This window comes from Pundamilia nyererei, unplaced genomic scaffold, assembly GCF_000239375.1.
Source record: "Pundamilia nyererei isolate P.nyererei 1_Seehausen unplaced genomic scaffold, PunNye1.0 scaffold00048, whole genome shotgun sequence".
Taxonomy (NCBI): domain Eukaryota; kingdom Metazoa; phylum Chordata; class Actinopteri; order Cichliformes; family Cichlidae; genus Pundamilia; species Pundamilia nyererei.
The window spans coordinates 819,032-830,685 of NW_005187449.1; the positions used below are offsets into that span (position 1 = coordinate 819,032).

The 11,654-nt window shown below is 39.2% G+C and overlaps 1 long non-coding RNA gene across 1 annotated transcript; it reads right to left on the reverse strand.

The window, feature by feature from the left end:
* Positions 1–8,564: 8,564 nt before the first annotated feature.
* LOC102214327 (uncharacterized) lies at positions 8,565–11,644 on the reverse strand. The gene is made up of 3 exons (XR_311712.1): positions 11,306–11,644; positions 10,616–10,692; positions 8,565–9,289 (listed from the first exon to the last, which is right to left on the reverse strand). It is a non-coding gene; the product is annotated as an uncharacterized LOC102214327 (long non-coding RNA).
* Between the last annotated feature and the right edge of the window lie 10 nt (positions 11,645–11,654).

The window sequence follows — 11,654 nt, forward strand, 5'->3', positions numbered from 1 at the left end:
CCATCCAAATGTTGTAAACAATGGCAAAGAAGTGTGAAGAAGGTGGAAGGTGTTTGAACATGTAGGCCAGTCTTTAAAGGCTTAAATGTTCAGGTGATCTGCTTTACCAAAACCTCCCATGACAGTCAGAGTACGAGATGATAACAGGAATGAGAGACACCCACTGTCTCTTGTAGTCAGTCACCAGAGAGTATATTTAAAAATTGAAATATACTAAAATATATATACATTTTTTTTTTTTAATGTTAATCATGAGGTTCATGAAGGCATTCTTCCCTCTTTGAGAAGTTTATATGGCAGAGTTACAAAGATGGACTGTAGTTTATTTGCATCAATTTGTTAAGCTTGTTTCCAATGTTTAGGAACAACTGAAATCAAATTTATCAAAAATTTGTCTTTATTACATTTTGTTTGTTTCAGCTCTGCAGAATGACTCAAAGGAGAAGGAGAAATCAGATTTATTGATCAGATTTAAATAAACTCAGAGGATATGTTCACATATGAACTGGCCTTGAGTTAGTTTCAGCTGCCCAAGCTCTCCTGAAGCCAGACACTCAGGTCAGACTGCTGGATGCTGTCCGTAAAGTTTTGCCAAGTGCTGCTTTAAAGGGCCATTTCTCATCTTTGATCTCAGTATGAAAATAGTTGCCTGCTCTGATGAGAACTGTGAATTTGTGGTCTTGCGTTGGTGGAACGTCTTTGAAAAAAAGGGTCCATCTTAGATAAACAGCAGTTTGCCATTCATGGAGATCTACAATGACGCTTTCTTAAGGCGAAAAAGAGCTTAAGCGTCAATCTGGGTGCCTTTCAGACCTCCAGCACGGCCACCCAGAGAGCTCCGCGTCTGGGCGTTTGGGTTGGGGATGGAAATTGGCAGGGCAACGGTCAACTATGGCTAAACGTCAGAGTTATTGGTCTAAACGTCATCTTCATTCTCACAACTTTGAAGTGCGAAAACACTCGATGAGAAACGAATATTTAGAGCTGAACTGCGGTGCCACGTGCAGAGCAGACCTCAGCCAACCGCCTGGATGCCGACCAGCCTGATAAAGTAAGCAAGAGCAGGTCACCTGATGGTACAGTTTCACTGAGAAAAGGCTTTAAGTGACATGAAACCAGTTATATGTAGTGCTGTTTAATAGCTGGCGACGGAGACCCGCCGCAACAAAAAGGCGCCTGAGACGGCGCCTTGATTCATGGGAACGCTGTGGCTCTGCCTTTGTGGCGGCTCCTCCACTAAGCAAATACTCCAAACTGTTCATTCCCCGCCGGCCCTTTCTCTACTCCGGCACATTGTTTGTGCCCTCGCATTTCATTCAGGCTGGGGGGAAGATTGCTCTCAGAGCCACTGAGCAAACAGTGGAGAAAAGAGCCTGCCATCTTTACTCTGTTCCCAGGAGAACTTGGCTTTTTTATTTTTTTATTTGAGCTCCAAGCTGTCACGCTGAGCCCGGAGTTTGATGTCAGAAAGCTGAATTAATTGCTTTAAGCCAAAGGGGCGGGCCACCCATCACCAAACGCTCCCTGAAATGTTTTATTGGAGATTATTAAAGCTTTCTCGATACACAAGGTGCACAAATATTGGGCAGCAGGGAGAGTCCAACTCTGTTTTCAGCCCTTTGTTTCTAGTTTTGAATCATTTCAAAGTAAAAATGTGAATGCTTTGCTCGCTCACGGTCAACAGTTTTTAAGGATTATGTCTAAAGATTATTTTAGCTGTGCCTTTTCCTCCAGAGACCGCCAGGTACACGAGGAGCTGAACATAGCTGGCAAAGGATCATACCGAAGTCTGAGCATGGAGGAGCAACAAATCAGTGGCGAAGGCTCCCAGATTAAAGTTTCACAGCATTTCAGAACTTTTACTAGATAGCTTTTATTTAACCACATAGACAACTTCTAAAGTTTGAAAATCTCTTTTTCAGGAACCTGATTTTACAGAAAATCACTAAAAGAAAAGTTTAATAACTTGGTAAAAGAATTACACACAGGGTGGAGTCAAAGGTAATCCATACAAACAAAGACCTGTACTACTAACCAGTAACTATTTTTCTGGCAGATCTTTTCTCCACAGCTCTTGCTCCCACAAACACATTTTAACACCACAGCCACCAATTTAAATCATGCTTAGCCTATTTGTATTCAATTTATCTAATAATTCAGGGTTACATAGAAAGTACATTGTTTAGGTCCTCAAATCACCATTTTATTTCAGTATATAGTAAAATCCATATTAACATGTCTTATACCTGCATTCTTTGCATTGAACAGCAGGGGGTGAGTTGTCGACGAGCCAATAGGAAAAAAGGCCTTTGCTACTTTGCTCTGTGGCCTCTACTTTTGGGCCTTATTGGATAAAAGTTAATTTTGTAGATTATGAACATGAAAAAAACCCCCAGAAAGATGGATTACCTGGAGTAAACTGATCCATGTGGTCACAGTCCACACCTCGCCATTCATCATGTGTTACTTCGAACACCAAGATGGTTAAAAAGTGCTCAGTTTGAGGCTATGCTAACTTTACTAACCAAAAGGAGCATGGCACGGTGGCTATGTCCATCTTTTAATTACAGTCTATGATTTCACCCTACAACATCATGTTTTTCAAAACAAACAAGAAAGTAAAAATGAAATGAATCTCAGGTGTGAATGGTGGACACATCCCACCTCTAAATTGGGACTACTCTCCCTTCACTTCGTGTACATGGCTATCAGTCAGCAGATGATCATTATTTTATATCAGACTGATGAAAAATACATAGGTTAAGTCTCGCATATCAAATAAAAAGTAAATCAGGCAGGTTTGTTGTATTTTCATGGAGACCAGGTTGGCTGTCAGAGACGAGACAGAGACCACACATTTCTAAAGTTTATGCAGCTTTTTCTTTAAGGTCATTGAAGCTTTGACATTAGACAGCTCATTCGTCCAGTGAAGACGAAAGTCCTCTAAAGGTCAAGAACCACAAAGTTTTAGGTTACCGCTGTAGATTTATCTACACAGAGCTCTCAGATCAAAAAAATGCTTCAATGCATTTTAATTTGGAGAACAAAACTAATAAAGTGGATTTTTTCCCCCTAAATGGGACTCGTCAAAAGTTTCAACAGCCACAAATAAAGAGCTCGTTTTGCATACAAACATCTATCTTTCTCTAAACTCCCTGCTGCCTTGTTCCTGACCTCCACTTAAAACCCACGAGCAGGTCATTCAAAGTAAAGCACACAGTGGAGTGATAAACACATCTGGTGCTCTGTGCTATCAGCACATTAGTGGCTCTTTGTTAAGGAGGCCGCAAACGCTGAGCAAGCTATGAAAAGCCTTGAACAAAGAATGCCAGAGCACAGAGAATAAAGCTGCGTCCTCTGGGGTTAAATATTAAAGAAACCCATTTGTTTGTGTCCTTAAAGAACAGGAAAAATAATATTTGATTGACATTCAAGAATATAAGTTCTGTGTAGCTGATAAATCTGACAGACTCTGTTGCACTGTTTCTATAAATGAGCTACTTTTGCTAAGATAAACCAAAAACGACCGTCTTTTAAATGGACTCTGGTGGCGATTTTGCATGTGGGTTCTTCAAGGCAAAACCTAAAGAGAAAAAAGACGTCTTTGTGTTTAAGCTCACAGGATGATCATGGAAATAAAAAGCTTGTTCTGCATCTCCTCAGGTTTAACCTGGAAAATCTTCAAATCTTCTGAGGATCATGGAGGGAAGATTCCTTCCAGCTGTGGTTTTAAATGACAGGAAGCCAGCTGTGGCTGCAGAATATCCCAAAAGATGTCAATAATTCAAGCAGATTACACATCTATAAGACTCCAGATGATGCTTTGCTAACTGTAAGGTTGGTTGTGGGAGAGCAGGGGCTAATATTATCAGCCTGTTTTGGTTATCTTGCAATGCAGCAAACAAAACAAATATATCAAACTGTCCTCAGTTAGTTCAAGTTCAATTTGAGAGAAGAAGAGGAAGAGGAGTGAAAGTCCAGATGAGCGGTGGCTCGTTGAGCCACAACAAACAGTCTGTTTATCTGCTGCTGCTGGAACTCATTCAGAGCTAACAGAGCTCAAATGCGACTCAGATACGTTCACTTTATTTCATTTCAGGGACATTTGGAGTTTTTGTTATATCAACTTGGATCCTTTCGGTTGTGATTGATAGAAATTGCGATGTTCATAGTGTGGTGTGGAGCATGATGGAGAAAGTTTGAGAAACACTGCCGCCTAACCCTTCCAGTCTAAAGCTCCCTGAATCTTAGACCAAGTCTTTGCCCAAAGGTTTAATGATTTAAATTATAGAGATTTGTTTTTGTGACGGTGCAAACCCCATTTATCCAAAGTAAGGCAGGCCAAATCCAGCTTGGTTGGTCTGATAATAAAATATGGACAGCTCAGTTTAAGCTGCAGTCTGTAAAGCAGTGCTCGGCATGTAAAGCCATACTGAACAGACAGGTGTAAGCTGATGCTGAAGGCATCTCAGGTGACAGAATGAGCAGTCCATGTGTGATTTCAGCTTTTAAATAACATATTCTGTGTCATAATGATGATCACGTTTGCATTCTCACACACACGCATTCACATGAACAGTGTACACTGTGAAGAGGCATGTAACTGTAGTAAAATATGTTTCTGTAATACAAATCTCAACATGACGGAGCTGTAAAGTCAGCTTTTATTTTTATGTAGAGCCAGTTTGACTGCAAAAGGTCAGATTGTGTGTTAGAGGTAAACTGTCTACACAAACGCTAATTTATCTGATTTATTATGCTGAGGCCTGTAAAAACAGGTCTAGCAAGACTGACAGAGACACACGTGGTTAAGGAGCAGAACTAATTCTTTACTTGAATTTGACATCAGCATGCACATGGTTTTACTAAATAACCCTGAGTTCATGAGCAGCCACATGAAGATCTGGAAAAAAAGAGTTTTTGTTGTTGTTGCTGCTGAACTGACATCGTAACATATTAATAACTTAGATTTAGCTGGTGTTGTTGAGCATATTAAAAATCAGTCACCAGGGAGACTCAGCTGGTTATCGTTTTATTTAAATTGTGGGGACAGAGGAGTCTTAACTTATATTTCTGTAGCGTTTACAAGAATTCTTGTTTTTATGGTCAATGTCATCAAATTGCTTGAATTACATTAAATATTATACAATATACATGTAATTTAAAAAGGACAGGTGGAAATAAAGAAGTACTTATTTTATTTTCTCCTCTCTATTTCTAAATTGAGACATATTCAGGTGCATTAATTTTTTATTCTCTTCATTATAGTTTCCTGTTATGCTGTCAGCTTCTTTTATGAATGTTTAAGACTCAGAATGGTTTTTTTTCACTTCTTTATTTTTGGAGCGTAGTGGAACGAGGAGCAGCGCAGGGGCACCATCTGCTGGCCAAAGTGCAGAAACACCAGCGGACAGCTGTGTTTCTGCAGAAATCAACACTGAAGTTCTGTTCAGTTGTTTTTGTTTTTACCCTGAAATTACAGGAGACATGCTGCTCAATGTTTTTTAAATTAGACATTAATAAGAACTGCTGAGCAGAAACTGTTTCGTGTTTTGACATCTTTGGATAAAGAGGATGGATGTGACAGAAAGAATGAATGGACAGAAATGGAGCATTTGTTGGGGGTTGGAGCATCCTCTAGCTACCAATCATGAGATACAAAGAGATGTGTGACAAGAGGTCCATATGTGGACGAGCTTCAGGCTTTACATTCAGCCCAGCTCGCTGTTTAAGCTTCTGATGGTACAAATTCATCCACACGTGCTGGACTCCTTCAGCCTAATGAAGGAACCTCTGTAAGCTTTAATGAGATGACGCATTTTAGGGTTTTCACTTTAAAACAGTGAAAATAATCCATGTTAGGAAGCACACAAGGACTCTGGTGGTAGAAAGTATTAGGCTTAGTATGTGATTGCTCTCCTGATGGAGGTATGCAGTTTTGCTCAGGTCCTGATTTCACTAAATGTGTACAACAAAAGTGAAAAATGCAAAATTATCCCAGCCAGTAAAGCTGCTTGTAGAGTTTACCAAATTTATTGCTCCACTGAAGTCAAGCAAAGTTGGGAGAATGTTTTTGGTGCCATTTGTTTGGTGTGTTGTTGAGATTTTGCAAAAACTTCCAGGTTAAATTTCAGAGAAATGGAAGATAATCTGAAGATGTAGTGCAAAATCAGGTCACTAGGGAATTATATGTTAGGACACTGGCCTTGGTAGGAAAACTTCAAGGAAACTTGGAGGGCTCCAAGGGATGACATGTGGCTCAAGAAGTTGATTCAGTTGTCTACTGATTGGAAGGTTGGTGATTTGATCCCCAGCTCCTCCATTCTGCAGGTTCAAGGTTCAAGGTTCAAGGTTCTTTATTTGTCACATGCATAGTTATACAAGTATAACACACAGTGAAATGTAGCCTGACAGGTTGAAGTATCCTTGGGTAAGATACTGAATCCCAAGTTGCCCGTGAGGCATCCATCAGTGCATCGATCCAACATAGCAAGCGTGTTTAGTTAAAAGTACATGTATGAGTAAATGAGGCTAGCAGTAAAAAAGGACTTTGAATGCTCAAATTCAATAGAAAAGCGGCCCAAACACACCACGGCTGCCCTTTAGTTCCTGTCTTGCAGTTTTATAATGAATCTTTTCTCATTTGAAAGGGAAAAAAAGATCTTGTCATCATTCTGAGGTTTCCTGTCGTCTCATTCTGCATTCAGCAGCACGATGCAGCTGTCTGCCTTCCAAATGGGAATCTGGGGGAGAAATCCCTTTAAGTCAGAAACCCTGAGAAGTGATCGTGGGTGAGATGGCTCGTTACAGCGACCAGCTGCTGTGTCAGACTTCCAAATCGAGTCTTAATGTTCAAAAGCCTGAGAGTCATTTTCTGCCAGGGAGCGCAAAGCTTCTGTAAAGCCATCAGCCTCGGCTCTGCTCGCCACAATAAGCTGCCATGACCATATGTGCAGCGCCAACATACTAAAGATGGAAAGATGGAGGCTGACATCAGCAGCACTGGCACGTTTTTTTTACCTGAGTCACCTGTAAAGTTTAGATTAGGTTCTTCAGACAGGAAAAACAAACTATCAAAGCTATCGCTAACAGACAATAACTTCACAAAGATCATTAGAAAGACAATTTTGTATAATTATCAGTCTTATACGTGTCAGGAAAACATTTGTTCTTTTGGGAGCGACATTCAAGCAAGAGGTCAAAGATGATGATGAACACGCCAACGAGCTGTGATGGTTTGCCTTTGATCAGGAGCATGTGAAGTCGTCAAAGGTTTACAAAGCTTAACATTTACTTTTGAACAAATACAATGAGAAATGAAATGAGAAAAAAGAAACTTCATTTTTTGTTTTCATTTCCACCTAAGAAAATGCTACAGTAGGGCTGTGCAATGGTTACCACTGTAGCTAACCCCATGTTTTATGGATGTGTTTGTTGATTCATTATTTTACTCCTTTTTTCTTAACCAGGTTTGCTGCCTTTATAAGTACTTACAATTACAACTTTGCCTCTGTCTCCGGACACTTGTGTGCTAATGCCGATATTTTCCTGGACACAGTTACATTATAGGCAGTAATTAAAGACATCAGATGTCTTTAATTAGAACATATTTCTACTTAAAGTCAGTTTAAACGAGTCACTATTGGTGTGGCTCATTTTAACTGTGGTGACTTTGTTGCTCAGTTTGGATAAAAGGATGTGAATGAATGTGCCTCTACTCACATCAGGTCTCATTATGTTTTAAAGACTTCAGTATAACACAGTGGCCCCGCCAAAAAACAAAACAAAACAGGAAAACACTGTATCCCAGCTGTCATAGAGAAAGTGGCAGGGTACAGTCTGGACAGATCACCAGTCTGTAGACAGAAAACCATTCACATGTACAGCCAATTTAGAATTAGAATTGCCAGTTAACCTAACCTATGCATGTCTTTGGACTGTGGGAAGAAGCTGAAGTACATACAAGCACAAGGAGAACATAAGTTTCTAGAAAAACACCAGCCAGCAGGGAGATTTAAATCTAGGATCTACCACCATTGTCAGCCCAGTGGTACAGAGGTTAGTTGAATTAAAAACTCAGGCAGTGCTAATGGGATATTGCTAGCATCTTTTTTATCTTTTCATAGGAAGAAGTTCTTGAGCTTGAACCTGCCGGTTGGCTGAGGTCTTTCTGTGAGGAGCTTGTATGTACTCCCTGTGTATGAATGGGTTCTCTCCAGCTTCCCCAAACAATCCAGACATGTTTGTTAGCTGATCTGGGTGTAGGTGTGAAAGTCCAGGGTGGACTGTGTAAGTTGGAGGAAAATAGATGGACTTATTCTGATAAAGCATGACAGCATCCCATCAACGTTTGTCTTTTCTCTTTTGTAGTTTGTTATTAAGGAATCTGTTCACCTATCATTTTCCCCCCCATTTAATTACCATCATCGATAACTCCACAGTTTTCCCTTCTCCTCAGGTTAAGAGCCTCTGTGTCATCCGAGGCTCTTACCTGATCATCCGATCATAAAGTATGATCGCCTGAATGTTTGAGGTAAACAAAGAATTCTTTTTTTTAAGGTTAATTTATTTAAAATACAGTTAAACACAGGTCCTAATACAGATTTCTACAGAAATAAAAGTAATGTATGGGTGCGTGCATGACGCTATATTAAATGTTGAGTCTATTAGCTCAGATTTTTTTTTGCATTTTTACATAATATCTCTTTCTATAGATAACTGCAAGTTGCTAACTAATTGCTTAAGGACTGCTGCTAATGACTGTACAAATGAAACAAACATTGATTCACAACATTGTATGAGATTATAAGAGTAATTGTGATACTTAAAATACATTTTGCTTGTAACATACTACTACAGCTAGATACTAGATTGACTATGAAGGTCAGAACATCAGTAGGTTTTAATTTGATTAAATGAGCATGATCACTTAACTGCACAGTTAACAGCATTAAAATCAGCCAGTTTTGTTAAAAAGCCTATTATCAAAGAAGATTTAAAACTACGCATACACATCATTATAATAGTAAACAGAATATTTTACAGACTTAAAATACAACATTTTTATCCATTGGTAGAGACACAGGAGTATTTTCTTTGAGAAAATCTGCCCAACTTTGGGTAGAAATCCTCTTTAGAAAACAAGCGTGGATTGCCCGATCCTGGTTCTGTGCAGCAGCCACCCTTTCTTCATGTCCTGAACATCTGGGTAAAGTGTTCAGGTTTCTCCTTAGCCTCGTAAACATCTCCATCAGTGCACGAAGGACATGCACCCCTCATTTCCTCTTTCCTGTTGGAAAAAAACAAACAAACAAACAAACAAACAAACAAACAAAAACATGATAAAACTGATTATTATCAATTATGTGGCATGATGGACATCAGTGTCTGGGTCAAATCCTGATTCATGGAGATCCATTCCTGCCTCATTAGAGCTCCTAGATGATCACAGTTTGTGACTTTCAGCTTTTTAAGGACTGACCAAACGGAACAAATCTGTATTTTCCAACATCACACAGGATCATTACATAAGGTAAAAGTGATGATTAAGTGGCTCAGATTAACATTTTGAAGCCATGAACAGAAAACTTTCCAGATCTCAGTCCTCAATGGTCAGTCTTTAAAAAGCAGGTGGATCTGACCCCTCACATCATCATCATCATTTATTTATTTATATAGCACTTTAAAAACACACCTGGTAGACCAAAGTGCTGTACAATACTAATATGCGCATAGTAATAAAACCAGACATAGCAATAAAGTTAAAAAACAATAAAAATGTCAGTTACCCACAGAGTTAAAAGCCAGGGAATAAATATAGGTTATTTTTTACATAAAACATATATGCAGGTATTTCCTGGATAATCCTCCTTTTAGTATTAAGTATAACACAAAGCGAGTGACTGAGCTCATGAACTCATCAGAAAATATCTTCTAGAAGGCCAAAAATCATTTTTTGCGGTCAGGGCAGTCACCCCCTGGTGACAGGATTTTTCATCAACGTCTTTAACAAAGAGAGACAGTTAATGTACTCATGTAAGGAATATTGCTGGTGAATAATTTTCTAGCTGTTTAAGCAGGAGGGGGAAAAAAGTACAAAAACACTCTGAAAACATTAAAATATAATCAGTCTGTGTAACGGAGGAGGTTAAATACGGTTCTTAAAGTAATCTGTGTCCAAAAGATGTAGTGAATTTCTTAAATGGTAAAAGTTTATTTTAAATATTTCTGAAATGTATGGTTGGTTTGCTTTCTTATTCCCCCCCCCCCACACATTTCACACCTGTGAGATATCAGGTGGTTTAATGTGAGTTTACAACCACTTATTTTCTAATTATTTGTTATTGTCACAGTTCTTCAAAATTTCACTGGTTGTCACGGCTGTCATCGGTTTTACGTTTGTCCAAAATTTCCTGTCAAAGCCCCAACTAGTGACGGGTGCCATCATAAATCTGAGAAACAACAATTTACTGGCCTCGTACATTGATAAAATAGTAATAATTTGTTCAAGTAAGTAGTGTTTCTGGGCTGGTTGTCTAGTTCCCTAAAAAAAAAACCAAAAAAAAAAACCTCAAGGCAAACAAACTAAGCAGCATGCTGCCAACAGGTCATTCACCTTGGATGTATCTATAAGGCTGGGAAAGACAGGGAAGCTCCATATTGATGGCTCATGCCAAAACTTCATGTGACGATCTAAAACACAAAATCACAAACAGAAAACTTTGAGAAACAGTTTGGCCTGGTTACCTGCAGCAGTGAGTGATGGAGATATAAAGAACATCACTGAAGTAAAAAGATGAATGGAACTACAGCAGAATTTGGCTGTGAAGTCAGTTTTCATCATAGCAAAGTTTGTTTGAAGTTGTATGTTTTCCAGATGGTTTTAGCAGCAGGAGGAATGTGTGGTACAGCTAAACGAATTAAGTCATTGAATTGATGGTTCAGGCCTGTGAAGCTTTCACTTTGAGATGCGTGGAAATCTGTGCAAGAACTAAAAGACTCATTTTCAGGCTTGTGAAACATATTGTTGTGGGTTGGCTGTATGGCTGCCTTTGTGTAATCAGGAAGCATTACTGATTAAGCTGTTTGCTGAATAAGCACCTTTTTGTTGGCAGTTTGTGATCTGTACATGTACAAGAGAAAACTTTTAGATTAAGGCCTGTCAATGAACTACACACGTGTCTTGAGGTGGTTTTCTTCTTAAGGAGTTTAAATTTGAAACCTCTGCTTTAAGAGAAACTAATGTTAACTGCTTAACTGTCTTCAGATTAGCGTACCAGTGTGACTTCAGTTAAACAGTATTTACCTTTCAGTAGATCACTCCAGACTGCTATTTCTGATGGTGTCTTCAGTTGTGAGGCTGCTAGGGACACTTTTAGCCTCACGCTGATTGAGCACGCTGGTCTGTAGCCAAGGACAAGATCCATTCAGTCACACTTCAGGACATCAGGTAATTTTTGATGAGGAGCTTCAAACATGTGTAGTCCTGTTGCATCTCCAAACTTTTCTCCAAAATGACCATGAAGTTGAGTCGACGTGGCATTTTTACATCTTCTGGATGATTTTTTTTGTCTGGAACACAGCTAAATTTCTTCTGGAGTGTCATCAGCCAGCAAAGCCTTCTTCTCTCTTAATGAATCCTATTCTTGCTTCTT